Source organism: Coturnix japonica, chromosome 11 (assembly GCF_001577835.2).
Source record: "Coturnix japonica isolate 7356 chromosome 11, Coturnix japonica 2.1, whole genome shotgun sequence".
NCBI lineage: Eukaryota > Metazoa > Chordata > Aves > Galliformes > Phasianidae > Coturnix > Coturnix japonica.
Genome location: NC_029526.1, coordinates 8,034,418 through 8,039,233, shown reverse-complemented (window position 1 = coordinate 8,039,233; position 4,816 = coordinate 8,034,418). Strand labels below are relative to the sequence as shown.

Here is a 4,816-nt window from a genome sequence, read left to right as displayed (position 1 = left end):
ACTTGTCTGCACATGGTCTAGTAAATTTCTGCTGAGTGGAAATCATGCCATCTTTTGTTTGTCTCTAAAGAGCAATGTCTTCTTTCAGTATGGCCTTCTCTCTTCTCTCCAACACCTGGTCAGTAGAAGCTATATCAACTAGCTTTCTAAGGAATTAGGCTTTTGCAAAAGTGGGAATTTCTGGGCAGTTTGAAACCAGTAATGTAACTTCAGGAATTTCAATTTCCTCTCAAGCAGCTGATGTAAATTTTTGCAGACCCTGAATGTGTTAAAAGTAATGTCAAGTGCAGAAATGATGCCTGTTTTGGACCAAACTCGATGAGGTATGTAAGTGTTTTAAACTTGCTCTTGCCTGTTTTCCTGATCCTTCATCAACTCCTTCACACTCCAAGCAGAGAGCTAATAGTATAATAGATGAACCAAGCCAGCAATCCCTTGGGAAGCCTGTTTCAAGAATTAGGTAAATTGGACATCCTCCACAAAGCTCTACTGAGCAGGTCTGGAAGGCACAAGTTGTAAGTCTGTCTCAAGTGTCCTTAAGTCTAGATTCATTGCCTGTGACTCCTCAGCACTCCCTTTCCAGATGCTAAGTCCCCTCAGCCCCTCTGTCTGCACGGTTCCTAGCAATGTCCTTGTAAAGCTATACTGAGTCCAACATGCCTTGACCTCTGGCTAAACTTGAGGCTGCAGTGAGTCAAAACAGACCAAAGTTATCTTTCTGAGCAGCATTGCAGCAAGTGTATACCTAGGCTGCATTAAGTATTATTTAATGACAAAAACTTCTGCATTAGATGTCAAATATTTTAAAATAATAGCGCCTTCTCTTTTTATATTCCAGAAACAACGAATGTAAAAGCACTGAAACTTCAGCTTCTAAATATCTAAGATGTCTTTACAAAGTCCGTTCATAAAACAGAATATTTGAAATGAAAAACCATATATTCCATTATGGATAAATAATGTATCCAAGTAGAGTTTTTTCTGACAGACGTTTTCAACAGACACTTTTTCATGCTAGCTTCATCTTTTAATTCATACTCTCTTATTCTTTCTGCTTGAAAGACGTACAGCTTGTGGGTCAGATCTTCAGGCAAACAGCTACTAAATATGTCAACAATTTCATGTCTAACCTGCAAGCAAAGTTATTTTGGATACATATTGTTTCTTGTTTTTATTCAAGTTCATTGAAATTACACAGATGTGGTACCTGTTCTACATGCACATCTGACATCATATCCTTGTGCTCACAGAAAATTTGGTTCTAGGTGAAAATCAAAACTGTTTCTTTTAAAGGTATTTTTTTCTGTGCTATTTTCCTTCCACAGAAAAGAAACTTTTATTCTGTGTTTTCTTTTTGTTGTCCACAGACTTAAGAAAAAAGAAGAAAAAGATGTGTTTTGCTTGAAGTGATGGTGCCTCCAAATGCCCCCATGAAGTCTGTTTTCCAGCTTATAGCATCAGATATGGAGAAACTGAAGCAGCTCCAGGAACAGTTGAATGGCAAAAGGTATGGTTGAGAGAATCCTCTGTGTCAGTGTGTGAGAGCTCATGCTAATGGTTTGCAAGACAAATGCTGGATCTGAAGGGAATCGCTACCTACAGCCAAACAGGAGAAAAGAGAAAGCTATATCTGCCCCAGTTTACATGTATGAGAACTGACTATGTAAGCACCTGCTTGAGATACCCCTCAAATGCAATGGAAAAGTTTTTATGTTTGCGTACATTTTTCTTTAGAATACAATATGTCTGCGTACATCTTAACAACCATTTAGGCCAGCACAGATCATTAATGTTTCATACCTCTTCTCTGTCACAACGGTGAAATTGAATTTGATTGCAGTGAAGAGTAGCTCAACTATTCAGATGCACAGCTATGCTTTTTACTCTCCATCCCTTGAATCTCCATGGAAGTTCTTTTGGTAATGCTACAGTAACTTGTTTTCCTGCATGTTCTGATAAATCTGGTTTCGGACTTTCTGGGCCACCATCTCTAAATTAGTCAATTGTATCAGAAGATAGTCAATATCCTGGGGTTCTCTGCCTGGAAAGAGCTGGGGGATGCATGACAGGGAGTCCATCACCACCTTACCAGTGACTACAGGCTGCTGCATCCTCTAGGCTTAAACTTTGGTTCTTACAAGCAAGGCAGAGTGGAGCTATTGCCCTGTCTTACTCGGCTCCTTAGAGAACAGTTTTTTAGGAAGCTATCAGAGTTCTGGAGGAGGTGAGAAGTGGGAAATAACCACTTTTAAGTTGTATGTTGAATAGGAAGCTCTTCCCTTTCCTTACTGCACTGAAGTTATTGACAAAACACCCTTCCCCTTCGTTGTCTCTTCTCCATACTCCTGTCAATCGATAAGGCTCTTTAACAGGAAGCCGCCTACTCGCAGTCACACAGCATGCTTCTAGATGGGTTTGATGTCAGGTAATCATTGCTGTACATAGTAATAAATGATGTGTTTACATAACAGGATTCCCTTGGCCTTTGATATACCCAGACATGTCATCAAAATGGTGCTGTGACATCTTGTACAACAGAAACAATAGGAAAGTGCAGAACTATGCAAACTGAACAAAAGCAAGCAGAAGCCACATGTACACTGCAGTGCAATTATGTTATTTGCCCTCAGGGCAGGAATCACAGTTGAAGTGAGTTAATATCAGTACCCTTATGAAGTCCCTTGGGACTAATTCTGTGATGGACATGGCACTTATTTGAGAAATCACTGAAAATCACTCTCATTGTACCTGTTATTAAGGATAAGGAGGCTGAATGGTAGTTCCATTTAAATTTTGGGAACAAATTGCATTAAGTTGCTTAATATGGTTTGCCTTCTGTAGGGCTGCCTCAAGCTGCTGATTTAATTTGCCCTTTCCTTTTCCACGTGGGTTTACTCCTCTGTCATATGATTTACCAGTGTCCCTTAGACTTTTTTTCCTCCCTTAATTGTTACTGTGGCCTTCCACTAGATGAGGAGGGGAGGTGTACAGGCTGCCCTATCCACCTATGCTGATGGAGAGAGGTGAATTTTCATTTCTCACCTTTTCTGAGGCATCAAAGATGTTACAGTTTTTTTTATTAATCCTGTTAGGACATCTACACTGGGAACTGTGTGCTAACATAACCAGTGTGCATTCAAGGTTAATGTTCTGTAGACACAACACTCATTTACACCAAAAATAATACTTTTACAATATAGAGATACCGCATCCCTCACCTACTGCTCTGCTGAGTCCCATTTCCCAGCTGAGGGCCTTTGACTTTTCCTCTGCTCAGAGGGCTCTGTTTCAGAGGTTGCCTTACTCAGATCTTGTTCTGATTGCAAGAGCCCATTGCGGTTGTCAGACAGTTGTTAGAGACCTTGTTTGACTCCTTCACCTGAAGCTTAATGGACTTAATTATGCTTTCTGTGCATTTCATAGCAGTCTTTGGGACCCTGCTTTCCTCAAGGCAATCAGCTGATGTACCAGTGTACCTTCTGATTATGTTTTACAGAATTCAAATCAATCAGATGTTCTTCTCATCATAGATGGCAATAAGATTCGCTCCCACAACGGAGCTGTTATCCTGCTTTGGCAAAACAATAGTAGATGCGAGCTCGTGAAATACTGAGTTTGTGTATGCCAGGAGCAGCAGATGCAAGTGCTGAGTATTTTATAACAGTTTTATTCCTTTTTAGAGCATATGGCCAATGATGTGGAAATCAGGATGTTAAAAGCCTGATTCCTGAGCTCCGACTAAAAATTTTGGGAAAGGTAGATTAATCATATCAACCACAGTGACCCACTGAATTGTCTGTATGATCTTCACTCTAAAATCTCTCAATCCATAACAACTTCCAAGGTTTCCCTTCTGTGCACAGACAACAATCAAATTTTTTTTTTAATTATTAACCATGCGTTGTATGAACTATCTCTTTAGCACTGTATCTCTAACCCATGGTGAAAGGTTGTTTTGTGTCCAGAACCTCTTTTTTGTCTAACAAGACTACACACTGAGCCTGCTGTCTGTCTCGTGCTTTCTTTTTTATTCACCCTGTGCTCCTACAAACCTTGGGTTTTGAAAGTACTTTTTGGCATACTGTGTAGCATGCTGCTGTGATGAAAATCAAAACCATAAAAAAAGAAAAAGAAAAAAGAAACCAGCATCTTTAAAGCCATGCACTTCATAGAACAGAGAATTTTTTCAGAGCAATTGGCTCCATGTGAATAAGCCCACAAGTTTTAATTCTTCATGTTGTCTAAGGTAATACCACTTAAAGTCAAGAAAAATATCTTAAACAACACACACAAAAAACATTGTGGATCAATCTCTTCTTCCTCCTTTTTAAGAAAAAAATATATTTGGAGTATTTTTCATATGCTTCAAAATACCTGAATGAAGTTTAGCACTAGATTTCCTTTTGGAAGATATAGCAGAAATGCATTTGAGTTTTGTTCTAAAACATTTTCAGATGTCAGAACAATAATAGTTGGATTCCAAGTATTTATGTTATCCTCAACTGAGTAAAGAACAGACAGAAATTAAGAGTAACTGGCTGTTTTGAAGGAAAGGATTATATGAATGTATATTTGGTTGTTTTGTTAGTATTTGCAGTACACCTGCAGCCACATCCGTTTGCTGTGCTGCTCTCACCATTAAGTGAAAAGACATAGAAGAGCCATCTCAATGTTGCTTCTAAAAATCTCTTAGAGAACCTCTAGTTATTGGGCTATATTTAATCTAAATTTACTCTCAATGTAAAATGTCGATTTTTGTTCTGTTTCCTATTGTATTCTATGGATACAAACTTTGAAAAACAATAAGAAAGTAAAA

At 38.7% G+C, this 4,816-nt stretch overlaps 1 long non-coding RNA gene across 1 annotated transcript in view; it reads left to right on the top strand.

Annotated features, from left to right (window-relative positions):
• The first annotated feature begins 255 nt into the window (after positions 1 to 255).
• The window catches only part of LOC107319271, a 7,284-nt gene continuing 2,723 nt past the window's right edge, over positions 256 to 4,816 (top strand). Inside the window, exons 1-2 of the long non-coding RNA XR_004308623.1 lie at positions 256 to 323; positions 1,368 to 1,507. This is a non-coding gene — a long non-coding RNA (uncharacterized LOC107319271). The remainder of the gene's footprint in view (positions 324 to 1,367; positions 1,508 to 4,816) is intronic.